Consider the following 18208-nt stretch of genomic DNA (forward strand, 5'->3'; position numbering starts at 1 on the left):
TTCAGGTGCACAACAAAGTGATTCAGTTATATATATTTCAGATTCTTTTCCATTATATTCCTTACAAGGTATTGAATACAGTTCCTGTGCTATGCAGTAGGTCCTTGTTGTTATATGCACTTTATAGTTTAAGGAAAGAAAAAAAACTTTTCTAGGAGAGTTAGGAGAGCAAAATAACTATAGGAATATATTTTGAGTGACTGGTAGCATTAAGGAAGCACTGGAGGTTGAGGTCTGTGGTTATGAATACAGGGGCCACAAATTGTGCTTGTGTGTTTTTCTCAACCACATTCAGTTACATGGATATATACAAGGATTGGGCAAAGAGTTAGATTTAACTGGTTGTGTTTTTGTCAATGGAAAATAACAAAACATGAGGGGACAAAAGAGACAAGAGTGTGTACAAGAAAGAGATTTTAATGTCTGGCAATGGAATTTAAGTTAAATAATGAAAAAGAGGATATTTAAGGAGGTGAGGTACAGTGAAAATAAAATTAGATCAATGGATTGTAGATTATGGTGAGTTAAAGGACTTCTAGACACAGGATATGAGAGGACTTGAGATGGAAAAATAAGAAATAGTTTGTTGGGACTTCTCTGGTGGTACAGTGGTTAAGAATCTGCCTGCCATTGCAAGGGACATGGGTTCAAACTCTGGTCCGGGAAGATCCCACATGCCGCAGAGCAACTAAGCCCATGCGCCTTGTTACTTAGCAAGGAATATTCTTTCTGATTATCTTTTGCTGTTGTGCCAGCATATTTCAGCCCATGCTTTTCATAGACAGAAAGGAGAAACGTACTTTCTATGACTCTTATTCTGTAAGGATTTCCCTTTTCATCTTATTCATGCATGAACACTTACCTAACATATCTGGGTGCACAGAAATCAAAATGCAAATGTCATCTAACACAAATGACTAAACATTGACTATTATAATGACTACCTTGCTCAACCACCAGCAGTGGACTTAAGTCTGGCAGGTGTTTTTATTTTTTAATTTTTATTGTTTTACATCTTTATTGGAGTACAATTGCTTTATAATGTTGTTAGTTTCTGCTGTATAACAAAGTGAATCAGCTATATGTATACATATATCCCCATATCCCCTCCCTCTTGTGTCTCCCTCCCACCCTCCCTATCCCACCCCTCTAGGTGGTCACAAAGCCGAGCTGATCTCCCTGTGCTATGCAGCTGGTAGATGTTTTTAATAAAAAAAAAAAACACTTCTTAGCCAGACCTAGTCCTTTAGCAAAGCCAAAGGAAGATCAATTTACCTGAACATAGCTATTTTATTTAAAAAAAAAAAAAGGAAAAAAAGGAAACAGAAAAAGAAATCTTGGCACTGTAAGGTGCAGTGTCATGGCTGAAAGAGGGGAGTTCCTTCTTAAGCTCTGTAAACTTCATGCCTCCATTGTCAAGACACTTGCAAATCAGAAATCACTGTGCCCATTATATCTCATGAGAATATAGTTGGCAGTAAAAATAGGTTAAAATCTTCCAATATCATTGTGAATTTGAATAGTTCCCCTTTTGGTTTCTGCCCATTTGATTTATATATTTTGACATTATGTTATTAGGTACATACAGATTTAAAATTTTACATATGTTGGTCAATAACCCTTATATCATGTTCAGATATATCTCTTCATCTTAGTAGTGTTACCTTAAATTCTATTTGTCTGATAATAGTATAGCCACATGAGTTTTCTTTTGGCTAACATTGTTCAGTTCCTTTGCTTTTTTATTTTTCTTCTGTGTCTTCATATTTAAAGCAAGTTGTAAGCAGAATTGTTTTTTTGTTTTATTCCCTTTCAAACTCAGTTTGACAATATTTGCTTTTAATTAATTATTTAAAACAAATTTTTGTAATTATGACATATTTGGGCTTAAGTGTAGCATCTAACTTTCTCTCATGTTGCAAAGCTTAGCTTATTACATATTTATATATCTTTTCATTTATCATTCTAGTCATCAATTTATTTCATTTTGTAGGCATATCAAAGATTGTTGTGTACTACCGTGCACTTCAACCCTAAATACTTAAATGCCTGTATATCATTTTTTATTACCTTTATATCTTAATTCTTGTCTACTTATTTGTAAAACAATTTTTTCTTATGACTTGCCAGTTTCATATCTTTTATTATTATTTTTATGGTTCTTATAGAGATTACAATCTAAAATTTTGATGTATAAAACTTACATAAGTTAGGACTTCTGCAATTTTCTCATGACTCAGTGACCTTAGAGAACCTTAACTCAGCATATCTATTCCTTCTCTGTTTGCTACCTTAATCATTTAATTTTATTTGATACACATTTTAAACACAATAAAACAATTATCTCAACATATCCAAAACAGTCATCTGCTTCCCCAATAAACCATCAACATTTCCGAATTTCCCTACTTTAATGAAAGAATATCAGTTTCCCAATTCTTTAGCTCAAAACTTTGCTGTCACTCCTAGGCAGCCCCATTATCTCTTCTCTCTTGCCTTATCAAATCCAGTCCCTTGTTTATTCTATTTATTCAGTTACTCTCAACTGTACCTCTCTCAGCTTCCATTAGTTTTATTTTCTCATCATTATAACATTCTAGGTCAGATGATCTCTTGACTAGATAAGTTCTAGTTTGACTTTCTTCTACTTCCTTCCATTGTTCACCTGCCCTCCCACCAAAGTCCCAGGTTAATCTTTCAAAAGCATACTACTGATTATGCCACTTCTCTGTTCAATGATCTTCAATACTTCCCTATTCTTTAACAACTTGTCAGCTGCACACTGAAAGTTCAGGATTCCGTGAAGTTAACCAGCTTTTACAGCCTTTACTCTCAAGCTTTCATGCATCTGATATTCCTGCTACATGGACTACAACTTTTCCCTCAACATCCATATTGTTTTTCTTTTTCTTTGCTCTTTATCCACTAGCAAGTCAAACTTGAAGTTTAAAAAAAAAAAAATTCCTACACTCTGAGCTTCTTACTGGTTAAACTCCAACTCACTGAACACTTCCTTCAAAAAATTTGTCTTAAGCACCACAATCCCCACAAAGAAAATTCTGCTTTTGCTATTGAAACTTCATAACACTTTTTATCTCTTTTATGTTTTGTTTTAAAATTGTCTCTTCACTCTTCTATCTGTCCCTTGAGGGTCTAACCTACTTCATTGCTGAGACTGTATGTTATTAGTGTATCCATAACATAAAAAAAACATAATGTCTTATGCATAGCTTGTACACCATAAATACTTGACAAACTAATGTCAAAAGAGGAGTTGAGGGCTTCCCTGGTGGCGCAGTGGTTGAGAGTCCGCCTGCCGATGCAGGGGACACGGGTTCGTGCCCCGGTCTGGGAAGATCCCACATGCTGCGGAGCGGCTGGGCCCATAAGCCGTGGACGCTGAGCCTGTGTTCCGCAACGGGAGAGGCCACAAAAGTGAGAGACCCACGTACCGCAAAAAAAAAAAAAAAAAGAATTGAAAACCTTATATTGTCTTCACCTTACTAAACAGTAGGAGGCAATGTAGATTAATGAAATGGACTGAAATTACCATCTCATGCCACTTGAACTTGCCTTCCAACTTCCTCCCTGCTACATCTATTTCCAAAGGCTAAAAAGTAAATCAGACATCCAACAAATGCAAATTAAATCAATGTTAAGGAAAGTTTTGTTAATGTAAAAGGATACAGTATAACTACATTTCACTGTTAGAATTTATATATTTTATGGCCAGAATGAGGATGAGGGAATCTTAATGATATATATATATCTCACTGAAAACTCAGAACTAAGAACCTTAAAAGGTATGTTTAGCATCAATTAAATAGGGTGACATTTGCTCTTATGTAGTTATGTAAAAGAAAAAATACCTTATAAATAATACTAAATTAAGTAGCATAATCAGTTTTGCTTATAGGCCATATTTTCAGTGAAACTATTCCATTCCTTCATGATACTACATTTGCTCACCTCAGCTGAAATAGCTTGGAGAAAGTGTTTTACTTTAAATGTACAATATTAATTTTCAGAGTTTTCTTGTACTACCAATAGGCTGATGTTTTATCATTCAGCAGCACTCAAAGTTGCTCTAAGGAATTCTTTCCCAAAACATGTATGCTCTTGGGTCTTTCATTGGAATTAAGAAAGAAATCTGGAAACAAAAGTTTCCTTACTCAAATAGGTTAGGAAAAACTGTGTTCAAGTTATTTTAATATAAATTTTACAATGCTCTAGTTTGTTGGTTTATTTAATAAATATCAAAGAAAAGGATATACTTATAGTAGTTCAGAATTCTATGATGATGAAACAATTATATTTTTCTTCTTTATATGCAGTCATGGATCTCCTAACATACTGAGGAACATGTCTTGGAAAATAAGTATCAATACTACTGACTATGTTATATGTTTCCATGTGCTGTGTTTGCCAGTGTGATTTCTTTTTACTAATTATATTGGACATTTGTTATTCCATGGCTTCTTGCATTCGTTCCTCTGGCTCCTCTGGTAGCAGACCCTCAATATACTTTCGAGGAGTTCTCTCATTTAGCACAGAACTGATGGGAATGATGACTCCATGCTATACCCAAATACTGGATGTAATGACCCAATCTGGGCTATTGGTACTTTCTCTTCTAAAATTTTGAATCTTTAGTGGAAAGACAGAAAAATAAAGAGCTAACTCATTCCAGTAAATAGCTGGCAATACTGTTAAGTGTGGCAGGTAGAATAAACACCCCTCCTGCTCCCCCAAAACAAAAGATATTCATGTCCTAATCTTCAGAACCTGTGAAAAGTTAACCAGGTGGGCCCGATGTAATCACAAGTGTCTTTAAAGGTGGCAGAGGAAGGGGCTTCCCTGGTGGCACAGTGGTTGGGAGTCCACCTGCTGATGCAGGGGGGACGCCGGTCTGGGAAGATCCCACGTGCGCGGAGCGGCTGGGTCCGTGAGCCTTGGCCGCTGAGCCTACGCGTCTGGAGCCTGTGCTCTGCAAAGGGAGTAGGCCACAACAGTGAGAGACCCACGTACCGAAAAAAAAAAAAAAGGTGGCAGAGGAAGGATGAAGAGGGAAGATCTGGAGAGTGAGAGTGTGGAAAGGAATCTGAGGTTGCTGGCTTTGAAGATGGAGGAAGAGGCCTAAGTTAAAGAGCATATGTAGCCTCTTAAAGTTGAAAATGTAAGGGAAAGAATTCTCCCCCAGAGCCTTGGAAGGGAATGGAGCCCTGCTGACCTACGGATTTTAGCTCAGTGAGTCCCATTTCAGACTCCCAAAATCACAGAACTGTACGATACTACATTAGTGTTTTTTTAAGCCAATGTGTTTGTAGTAATTTGTTACAGCAGCCAGCCATAGAAAACCAATACAATAAACCTACCTTGATTCCTGAAATCAACATGGGTCTTATCCATTAAATGGTTCTTCAACTTTCTCTTACATTGTATAATTTCTCCTTAAACATTCTGATAAATTCTATTTTTGTTAAATTTATGCAGTCAATTTCTGAGGCTTTATAAACAAAGCATACAACTTAAGATGTTTATCAATATATTTTGGTCATCTTTTGTCCTTATTGGATTATAAAATCTTCATAGAAAATATCTTCATTTATTCCATATATAAATGGAATCTAATGCAGTCTTATGAATACTTTGTCACTAAATAGATGTATGCTGATCCTGATTAACTGGATTTATTGAAAAAGATTACAAAAATAATTCACAGGAAACATGTATTATGGATATTTTATTAGAATAAAAGGAATGATGTAAAATTAGTTGTAAAGCAGAAAATTTCCTCTGAAGTCTTGTTTAAATTTGTAGGTCAACCGTGTGTGTTGTGTGTGTGTTTTCTAGATGCTTCACAGACAATTTATTTGTAATTAGTGTTCTGTAGTTTAACTATATTGTGCCTAGGTATGGATTTATTATATTTACCCTTATTGGAATTATAATTAGGAATTCTTTTTTATTGATTTGCTTAGTTGGCTAGGTCTAAGAATTAGTGTTGCTCAACAATTCTGGAAATTTCTTGGCTAATAGTTCTTTCAATATTGTTTCTTCATTGCTTTTATTTTTCAGAACTCTGATTTAATTTACATTTTTTCTATTCTTTTGAACATGCATGTGTCTTCAGCTCCTATCATGTTTTGTATCTTTCCATCCTGAAATCTGTTACATTCTTTAAATCTAAAAAACATTTCATTAATCCTTTTACTCTAATTAATACTTTTTCTGTTTCTAATCTGCTGCTTACTTATCCTTTGATAATTTCAACAATTATATATACATATATATGTAAATGCATGTGTGGATATATATTTATATTTCCACTTTAAGACTTTATAATCAAATTTCTTTTCTTTTTTATTTTTAAATATGCATATATATTTCTTATTTAGATATTCACACATTTCTTATTTTTATAAATATATTTAACTTATTGCTTTATAGCCATGCTTGATAATTAAAATATAAGCATTTTAATATCAAATTTTGATATCAAGTTTATTTTATTAGCTGTAAATCATTTGCTTCATTTCCTTAGCTGATTTGTGATTTTTGACTATGAGGTCATATTCTTTAGAGAATCTGTAGAAATATGGTGAGCATATGTTAAAGTAGAGTTACTCTGGAAAGGATTTTTTGCTATCATTTGACTATCTGGAGGCACTACAAATCTAGGATCATTTTAAATTAAATTATTTGGTTAAGATTTTTCAAAAGAAACAGGTTGTTTGAATTTAGATTACAGACCTGCATGAGAGCCAGATGGTAAAAAAAGAGAGAAAAGGGATTTTAAAAAAACTATCCTTTAATTTTAGACAAATTTACATATACTTCTAAATATATATGTTTTTACATTCCCTAATAATATTCAAAAGGGAGAATGTCATTTTTTGAAAATTTTGATTTTTGTCCTAGAAAAGTGAGTTCATTATAATATTACTTATTACAATATAATATCACTTAATGTATTCCAGCAATAATTTATGGTGATTGTTCAGAACTGACAGGGACCAGCTGAATAACAAAAGGAGGTCTGGAGAGATACAGTTAACAAAGAATAAATGTAATAAAATAAAAAGCACAGCTCAGTTATCACCATACTTTCCTTAACCTTCTGATATTATAGGCACAGTACTGTTAGATTTCCAAATTTTATGGAGAAGCTAGAATTCTAGATCTTGAAATATTAGGAACACATTAAAAAATAAATAACAGAATTTCATAAGCAAAAATGGTGATATAAGGACCTCTGAAAATTTGACCCTCCTTAAACTATGGTCAATTAATCTATGACAAAGGAGGCAAGATTATACAATGGAGAAAAGACAGTCTCTTCAATAAATGGTGCTGGGAAAACTGGGCAGCTACATGTAAAAAAATGAAACAAGGGGGCTTCCCTGGTGGCACAGTGGTTGAGAGTTCTCCTGCCGATGCAGGGGACGCGGGTTCATGCCCTGGTCTGGGAGGATCCCACTTGCCGCAAAGCAGCTAGGCTTGTGAGCCATGGCTGTTGAGCCTGCGCATTCAGAGCCTGTGCTCTGCAACAGGAGAGGCCACAACAATGAGAGACCCACATACTGAAAAAAAAAAAAAAAGAAACAAGAACATTCTTTAATACCATACACAAAAATAAACTCAGAATGCATTAAAGACCTAAATGTAAGATGGGATACTATAAAACTCTTAGAGGAAAACATAGGCAGAACACTCTTTAACATAAATCACAGCAATATCTTTTTCAATTCTCCCAGAGTAATGGAAATAAAAACAAAAATAAAGAAATGGGACCTAATTAAACTCAAAAGCTTTTGTACAGCAAAGGAAACCACAAACAAAACAATAAAACAACCCACAGAACCATAGAAAATATTTGCAAAAGATGTGACTGACAAGGGATTAGTCCCCAAAATTTACAAAGAACTCATGTGGCTCAATAACCAAAAAACAAACAATCCAATCAAAAAAATGGGTGGAGGATTTAAATAAACATTTTTCCAAAGAAGACATATAAATGACCAAGAGGCACATGAAAAGATGCTCAAACATCGCTAATTATTAGAGAAATGCAAATCAAAACTACGATGAGATATCACCTCACACAAGTCAGAATGGCCATCATCAAAAATGTACAAACAATAAATGCTGGAAAGGGTGTGGAGAAAAGAACCCTCCACACTGATGCTGGGAATGTAAATTGGAACAACCACTATGGAGAACAGTATGGAAGTTCTTTTAAAAAAAACTAAGAATAGAGCTACCATATGATCGAGCAATACTACTCCTGGGCATATATCCAGAGAAAAACATGGTTCAAAAGGATACATGCACCCCAATGTTCATTGCAGCACTATTTACAATAGCCAAGACATGGAAGCAATCTAAATGTCCATTGACAGATGAATGGATAAAGAAGATGTGGTACATATATACAATGGAATACAAAGCCATTAAAAAGAATAAAATAATGCCATTTGCAGCAACATGGATGGACTTGGAGATTTTCATACTAAGTGAAGTAAGTGAGACAGAAAAAGACAAATATCATATGATATTGCTTATATGCAGAACCAAAAAAAATGATACAAATGAACTTATTTACAAAACAGAAAGAGACTCACAGACTTAGAGAATGAATTTATGGTAATGGAGGGAAAGGTGGTGGGGAGGGATAGATTGGGAGTTTGGGATTGATATGTACACACTGCTGCATTTAAAATAGATAACAAGGACCTGCTGTAAAAAAAAAAAAAGAAAAAAGAAAAAACAATGAAAAAATCTGTCAAAAACTGTCAGAATTAACTTTTTCAAAACTATGAAAATTAAGCAAATGCTTGCAGCAACACTTATTTTAAAAACTGCTGAATGTTGATATTAACAGTGAGCTTTATAGTATTTTAACTTGCTCTAGCTCTGTTCCCTTCTATCCAGCCCAGGAATAGACTTGTAAAATAACAAGTCAACTAAAAAGAAGTACCAAAAGGAAAAGCACAAAGCTCCAGCTTTTTCAAAACCTCATTCTGAAACAAAAATGAAATTATTATTTCTCCATTCCCTGGAAATACTCCACTTGAAAAGTCTGTCTTTTTAAACATGACTCAAACTCATGCAGTACTAAAGTTTCTTCTGAGTTCATTTTTTAAAAAAATAATTATAGGTAAGTATTTTAATGTTTCAGTTTCTGCAGGTAAAGGATAAAATTTGGGCCAAATAATAGACTGCTCAAAAAAGCTTAAAAGGAAAAGCTGCAGAATAAGTTGTTACCCTAATAAAATAACATAGACTAGGTATCTTAAACAAAAGAAATTTTTGTTTTTTTCCTCACAGTTCTACAGGCTTGAAGTTTAAGATTCAGGTACCAGCATGGTTGGTTTCCATTGAGAGTGCTCTTCCTGGCTTGCAGAAAGCCACTTTCTCACTATGTCCTCATATGGCAAAGAGAGAGAGCGAGAGAGATCTTTATTTCTCTCTCTTATTTTTCTTAGAAGCCCACATTCTTACCAAATTAGGACCCCACCCTTATGACCTGATTTAACTTTACTTTCCAAAGAGTCTATCTCTGGATATAATCATATAGAGGGGTAGGGCTTCAACATGTGAATTGTGGAGGAACACAGTTTAGTCTATATAAGATATCATAAAGCCTTTGATAAGCTCTGATGTATTGCTGGGGGTCTAGAATGCCATGCATATTTATGGACCTGTGTAGATGCCTAGGAAAAACTTGAGAAGGCCCTAATATCTCACTTACAAATGATCTTGAAACTCTGCATAAGCAGAAATTAAAGGCCAAGACAGAGTGATAAAAGCATGCCATGACATGCACACAGACATCTCAATAAAATGGAGAGATTTATTAATTTCAGAAATTTAAGGAAATCTCTAACCACTAAGATAACCAAGGAGAAACCTCAGTGGCCACAAATGACAAGGAATACATAGTTTACAGAATCAGTCCTGAAAAGTTAGGAAAGACAGCAACTACAATAAGCAGTGATGAAAACAAACATTGGAGATAGGAGAGAATAAATAGAAACTCTCCCTGAGGTAGTCATGTTGAAATTGTTAGACAAAGACTTTAATCAACTATTTAAAATGTGGTTAAGGAGCTAAAGGAAACCATGTCTGAAGAACTAAAAGAAAGTATCAAAAATACAACTATAATGAAAAATGCAGTATGGTGATCAACAAGCAATAGACAAGAAGACAGGTCAATAGACAGCAGAGAATATCAATAAAGTCAAAAGTTGTTTCTTTGTAAAGATCAACAAAACTGGCCAACTATATCTAGACTGATCAAATAAAAAATTTTTAAATTACTAAAATAAAAAAAAATATAAGAGGGGATGTTACTACCCAATGTACAAATTAAAAAAAAAAAAGAATTTAGGTGAACAATGAACAGTAATATGCCAACAAATTAGATAACCTTATTAAAATGGACAAATTCCTAGAAAGACACAAACTACCAAAACTGACACAAGAAGAAATAGAAAATCTGAATAGGCTCCTAACAAGTAAAGAGCTTGCATTTACAAAAAATAAAAACGAAAAAAATAGAATTCCCCCAAAAATGTTCAAGTAGAAATGGCTTTGTTTGTGAATTCTATTAAATATTTAAAGAAGAATTTGCATCAATTCTTCACAAACTCTTAAAAAATAGAAGACGAGAGAATTCCTTACTCATCCTATGAGGCCAGTGTTACCATGATATCAAAACCTGGCAAAGACATTAGAAGAAAAGAAGCTACAGCACAATATCACTTATGCATATAGATGCAAAACTTTTTGACAAAATACTAGCAGATTGAATCCAGCTGCATATTAAAAGGATTATATAGCATATCCAAATGGGATTTATTCCAGAAATATAAGGTTGGTATAATATACAAAAATTAATGTAATAAACTGTATTAATAAAATAAAGAACAAAAACAATTGAAGAAACTTAACCGTCTCAATAGATGCAGAAAACTCATTTGACAAGACTAACATCCTTTCATCATAAAAACACTCAGCAAACTAGGAATAGAGGTTTAGTTCTGCTACACAGTCAAATTCACCAATGATAAATCCACAGCTGACATTACACTTAATGGTGAAAGAGTGAAAACTTTCTCCCTAAGATCAAGAACAACACAAGGATGCCTGCTCTTGTTATTTCTATTCAACATTGTATTGGTGTTTCTAGCCAAGGCAATTAGGGAAGAAAATGAAATAAAAGGCATCCAGATGGAAAAGGAAGAAATAAATTATCTCTTTTCACAGATGTCATAATCTTATAGAGAAAATGCTAAGAAACACACACACACATACAAACACACACACACACCATACAGTTAGAGACAATAAATGAAGACAGCCAGATTCCAGGCTATAAGATCAGTATACAAAGATGCACAGTATTTTATACACTCACAATGAACAACTGAAAGTGGAATCAAGAAAACAGCTTGAATAAAATTATTATCAAAGATAAAATGCTTAGGAATGAATTTATCCAAAGTTCAAGATGTATGCAATGATACATACAGAAATTTGTTGAAATAAATTAAAGAAAACCTAAATAAATAGAATGACATCTGTGTTCATGGATTGGAAGACTTAATGCAGTTAAGATGGAAATACTCTCCAAACTGATGTATAGATTCAACATAATCCCTATCAAAATACCAATGAGGGACTTCCCTGGTGGCACAGATGTTAAGAATCTTCCTGCCAAGGCAGGGGACACGGGTTCGAGCCCTGGTCCAGGAAGATTCCAAATGCTGTGGAGCAACTAAGCCCGTGCACCACAAAACTACTGAGCCTTCTATCTAGAGCCTGTGAGCCACAACTCCTGAGCCCGCATGCCACAACTACTGAAGCCCAGGTGCCTAGAGCCCATGCTCCACAACAGGAGAAGCCACCGCACTACAACAAAGAGTAGCCCCCACTCACCGCAACTAGAGAAAAGCGCGTGCATAGCAACAAAGACACAATGCAACCAATAAGTAAACAAATTTATTTTAAAAAATGCCAATGACTTCTTTTTAAATAGACATGCTTATTCTAAAATTCATATGGATTAGTAAGTTTGCCAGAATAGCCAAAACAATCTTCAAAAAAAAGAATAGAGAGAACTCAGAGTACTTAAAAATTTACCACATAGCCTTGATAATTAAGACATGTGGTATTAGCATAAGTATGGGCACACAGAACAATAGAATTGAATTGGGGATGTAGAAATAAATACATATTTATTGACATTTTATTTAAGAAAAGAGTGCCAAGAACATTCAAGGCAGGGAAGGAAAGCCTTTTCAACAAATGGTGCTAGAATCATCAGAAATCCACATATAAAAGAATGAATTTGGATCCCTATTTCATGCAGAATGTACAAATTAACTTAAAGTAAAATAGTTTAAAAAAAACTATAAAACTGATAGGAGAAAATATAGGTGTAAATCTTCATGACTTTGAAATAGCCAACGGTTTCTTAGATGTGACAGCAAAAGTACAAGCAAAAATAGAAAAAATAGACAAATTGAACTTATCAAAGTCAAAAACTTTTATATATCAAAGGGCAGTATCAGGAAAGTGAAATGACAAACTATAGAATACAAAAAAAACGTATATATAAATCATATATTTGATAAGAAATTAATGTCTGGGATGCGTAAGAATCTTTAGAATTCAACCATAAAAAGATAAAATAATCTAATTTAAAAATTGACAAAGTACTTGAAAAGACATTTCATCTATATCTATATCTATATCTATATATGGATGGTCAATAGGCACATGAAACAATGCTTGAAGTCATTAACCATTAGGGAAATGCAATTCACATCTACTAAAATAGCTATAATCAATAAACAGAAGATAACAAGTGTTGGTGAAGATGTGGAGAAATGGAAACACTTATATATTGCTGGTAGGAATGTAAAAAGATGCTACCTTTGTTGAAAACCATTTGGTAGTTCCTCAAATAGTTAAAAATAGAGTTACCACACAGACGTCATTCTCTAAATCACCATAAGTAGAACATCATGGTAGATCTTACTGGGAGTAAAGCAATCAAAAGGCATGAATATTGTCCTTCAGCTAAGTGCAATACAGTTTGTAGGATAAATTTTCTAGATATCAAAGTGATATGATCTGGTTTTAATAATGCTATAATCCAAGCACAACATTCTAGAAGTGTACCTTTCCGTGTTACAGTGGATTACAATTAATGGGAGTTCTGTTTATTAACTCACTTGCATTGAAATTGTTTTTGAGCAACTATTTTTTGTTTTCAAATTGGAACAACCATATGAATTGTATAAATACTCTATCTTAATAAGTACATCTATATTGTATTATATATATATTCTATTTTTCATTTGGCAGAAGATGCATTTAAGACACAGAAATGCCAAGAAACAATCCTAATTTGCCAGATCTGATAAACAGTGAAACCATAATTTTAACTCAATTTTTAGGATTCCAAAATGTCTAGAATTCCAAAATTATGGTGCCACATGTCTTAACACAATATTGAGATGTGATTCTTGAAATCTGTTGGGTGATAACCATTTTAATTTTTATGTTCTCTTAAAAAATATCGTGTCTGGATTCATGGAAACTGGGTTATATCTTCAAATTCTGGGTGCCCCGAATTTATTTTTTTAAATAGACAGTAAATAAATGCCTTTCTAGACTCATTTTGAAGATCTAATAAGTAAACTCTTTGTGAAACACAAAGTATATTGATGTGATTTTTCTTTGTCTTTATCATTAAGGATACCACTGAGACCACAGGCTGAAGTCCCCAGACTAAAGAACAAGCAGTAAATTTTAGGCCCTAAGCATCCTGTAAAAAAAAAAAAAAAAAAAATCTATCTCTGTATGAATCATTATCAAGCAGTCTCTGTCACACACTTGAAGTAGTATCACATTTTTTAAAATGTTATGCCATGTAAAATAGATAGCTAGTGGGAAGCAGCCGCATAGCACAGGGAGATCAGCTCAGTGCTTTGTGACTACCTAGAGGGGTGGGATAGGGAGGGTGAGAGGGAGGGAGATGCAAGAGGGAAGAGATATGGTAACATATGTGTATGTATAACTGATTCACTTTGTTATAAAGCAGAAACTAACACACCATTGTAAAGCAATTATACTCCAATAAAGATGTTAAAAATAAGTAAATAAATAAATAAAATGTTATGCCAACTGATGATTGAACATGTAATTGCACAAAGCCAGCTTAGTCACTGGATATTTTTGCTCCCTGAAATGGCCTTTCTAATCTTTAGAGCAGAACTTTTGCCTCAGGCTGTGTTTAATAATATATTAAGCATTAAATGTATGATTATAGCATAAACACATTAATATTTTTTTTCAATACATGGCTTTTCTTGCATCTTTAAAATATTATAAATAAGTCTGAGGAATTATCTGGCATCTTGCTGTTTCTGTAGCTGGAAAACTTAGATTTTATTTATAACCCTGCTGAATTGTTCCGTTTTCAGCAATGTAGATACCATCCAAAATTTATCTGATATCTTTTCTTTTAACTGTTGGGGTTTGCTGAATCAAAGCAGTTAAATTTAATAGAAGTTCAGTGTTGTTTCCTTCAAGAATTAACTCATCCTAAAAAAAAAAAAAAATCAACTCATTTTTTGGGCATGAGATACCGAACAAGCAGCTCCTGCTTCATCCAAGTCCAGTAGATGTATTCTTTGCCAAAGAAATTTTGGATTTCAGCAAGATACCCATTCTCCTGAAGAATGACATTGATGGTGAAATTGGCATGCACAGACCTCATCTTAGAATAGACCGACACCCTTGGTCATGTTCTGTACATGACTACAGATAGTACAGATGGAAACGAGTTGCTTTCTATTTCCCCATGCTTTGTAGCCTGGAGCCTCTTCTTTTTCTTTCCAAGGAGACTGAGTTCTACATTGATGTGATTGAAGTCCTTCCACAAGATGCCTCTGGAATTGTGCATCCCTTCAGAGTGATGTAAACATCATCCGGAATGTGGACAGTCTTAATCCTGAGAACAGTCTTCATCCTTGCAAAAGATGCAACAAAGAATCATATTCATATTTTTAAACTGCCCTGAATTCCATATTCTTATGTACCTGTACTCATTTCCTTGTCAAAGAAATATAATTTATTTAATATATATAGTTTCTTGTTATTTTGCCATGTGTGTCTTTCCACACAGAAAATATTTTTTTTACCTAATTTTTAATTGTAGTATCTCAATAGCTACTTTCAAACTCTCTTAATCCTAGACTTGTAAGAGTTTCTTAAGCTGTTATAAATAGAAAAAAAATATACAGCTGGAATTTAAATCTGAAGCTATCATAGCCCTATGGGTAGAGGCATAGTTAAAAGTGATTGGCATGAAAAGTAACTTAAGTAGCATCATGAACCGTTCAAATTTAATAGGGGACAGGTTCAAGAAGGATCCTTTTTTTTCCCCTTAAATCATGCTCAATACATTAGGTTTTATTCACTAAAATCTCAATTAAATGCATAGACTGAGTACTGTGGGGTTGCCCAGATCAATTGCGTGTAGGTCGATCACTGAGCAACCATCAATAAAGCAATCAAAGTTGAAATATATTCTGCTTACAGTTTCTTGTTTCCAGTATGCTATGAAGTAACTGTAATTGTTATTCCCTTTAGCTCTGTCACTTGGAAGACTGACAGAGGAACAGCACTTCAGGAGGAAATGTTCTCCTCATTGGATAAATTGATGAGTGGGTACTTGAAAATTAGGGCTGTAAGACTGAGGAAATCTGATCAATCCTGTACCAATGATATACACTAATATACAAAAGTTATGATGTTGGCCTCTCCAAAGAATGTTAAAAAGTTTGCAGTTGGTCACTCAGATTGAAAAGGTATCATGAAAGGGGGTTACTATCCCCCAAATTCTTCATCTTAATTCAAACCAAGGTATAGAATTATTTGGTATCAGTATTTAAAATGGTCATAATGATTGTAGCAGGCAGTGGAATGCCACAATGTTTTCCCACCTTCTGGTACCCAGGAATTTGTGAAATCTTTTCTTGACTACAAGGTGGGACCAGTGAGTTGATTCTAACCAATAGAATATGGCAAAGGCAAAAGAATGTCACACTTTTGATTAGGTTATTTTATACAGCAAAGGTGATGGGAAATCACCCCCATGATTATTTTATGAAGCAAACATACATGTTGTAAACTTCCTATTGAAAGGGTCACATGGCAAGGAATGGAGGGTAGCATAGAGGACCTGGCAGTTAGCAAAAATGTGGAGACCTCAGTTCAATAATTGCAAGAGGTTGGATTTTGCCAGCAGCCTGAGAGAACTACAAAGCAGTTCTCAATTTTAGCATCTAGATGAGCACATAGCCCAGCTAACACATTGATTGCAGCTTTGTGAGACCCTGAGCAGAGGAGCCAGATAAATTGTGCCTGCACTCCATCATCGGATGAATGGATAAAGAAGATGTGGGACATACATACAATGGAATATTACTCAGCCATAAAAAGAAATAAAATTGAGCTATTTGTAATAAGGTGGATAGACCTAGAGTCTGTCATACAGAGTGAAGTAAGTCAGAAAGAAAAAGACAAATACCATATGCTAACACATATATATGGAATTTAAGAAGAAAAAAAAAATGTCATGAAGAACCTAGGGGTAAGACAGGAATAAAGACACAGACCTACTGGAGAACGGACTTGAGGATATGGGGAGGGGGAAGGGTGAGCTGTGACAGGGCGAGAGAGAGTTATGGACATATACACACTAACAAACGTAAGGTAGATAGCTAGTGGGAAGCAGCCGCATGACACAGGGATATCGGCTCGGTGCTTTGTGACTGCAGGGAGGGTGGGAGGGAGGGAGATGCAAGAGGGAAGAGATTTGGGAACATATGTATATGTATAACTGATTCAATTTGTTATCAGGCAGAATCTAACACACCATTGTAAAGCAATTATACCCCAATAAAGATGTTAAAAAAAAAAAATGTGCCTGCACTTTGACCCATGGAGGACATGAAAAAATAAATGTGTGTTGTTTTAGCCTCTAAGTTTGTTATATATTATTATTATTATATTTTTATTATTTATGTCATTGAACACACAATAACAAAGGAATAATTTCCACTTATATTGTTGATGGCAAATATTTCTGATAAAATAGTGCTGTAACATCATTAACAAGTATTTATGAATGGTAAATTTGCTCTATGAAGTTTCTCCTTAAGATGAGTTATTTATTTAACTGAGAGGGCATGCATTGCATAGTGCTTAAGAGCATGAATTTTACATTCCTGGGATCAAATCTCAGTTCTTCTACTTTCTAGCTGTGTTATCTTGAGCAATTCATGCAAGCTCTCTGAGCTTCAGTTATCTCATCTGAGAAAAAAAAAAGGATAATAATTGCATATATCTCACATGCTTGCTATGAAGACTGAATGAGTAAAAATCATGCCATTTATATTTGTTAAATTATTGAAATAAATATTTTGGTTTTATCCAGTCTAACTATACTGTAAAGTGTGTTATTTCTGTCAAAATAATTAATCTTCAAAAATGAAATAAATAACTCTACCCATTGTACCTAGAATTAATGTCAGGAATAGTACAGGCTATGAAACAAGTGAACAAAAAAATTGCAGATGCCCAAAATTGAAAGAAAATGAATTCAATGACAGAGCAAAAAGAACATTGAGAAATAGTCACAGATTCATAGCAGGTAATCTCAACAGATTACAGAAGTCAGAGAAAGAGAGAGCATGTAGAACTGCTTTCAGAGAAAATTTGTTACCTCTAGGTGAAACAAAATTCTAATGATAAAAGTTTTGGTTAAAAACAGCTGTAAAAAAAGGGAAACTTTATTTAATAAGGATATGTAAACAGTAGCGAGAAGAACTAGTAAAGAAATCATTATGCTAATTGTAAATTTTAAGAGAGGCTAAAGTCATTAAAACACACTAAGGAAAGAATGACAAAGAGTGGCTCACCCAGGAACATATTTCACAAAGGTAGAACAGAGACCATACTCACTTGTTCCTTGCTGGAAAATTACTATTAACTTCTATATGATGTCACATCAGCAGTGTAAACTAAGTTTACCAATATTTTTTGTTTCTAGTTTTTATATAAATAGTGAATCTGTATATGAGTCCATCCAATATATAATCTGATTCCAGCAAATATGATTTATTGG

The 18208-nt window shown here is 34.0% G+C and overlaps 1 pseudogene; it reads right to left on the bottom strand.

The window, feature by feature from the left end:
* Window positions 1–14463: 14463 nt before the first annotated feature.
* Window positions 14464–15045, bottom strand: LOC115847905 (large ribosomal subunit protein uL6 pseudogene; annotated as a pseudogene).
* Between the last annotated feature and the right edge of the window lie 3163 nt (window positions 15046–18208).

Source organism: Globicephala melas, chromosome 2 (genome assembly GCF_963455315.2).
Source record: "Globicephala melas chromosome 2, mGloMel1.2, whole genome shotgun sequence".
Classification (NCBI taxonomy): domain Eukaryota; kingdom Metazoa; phylum Chordata; class Mammalia; order Artiodactyla; family Delphinidae; genus Globicephala; species Globicephala melas.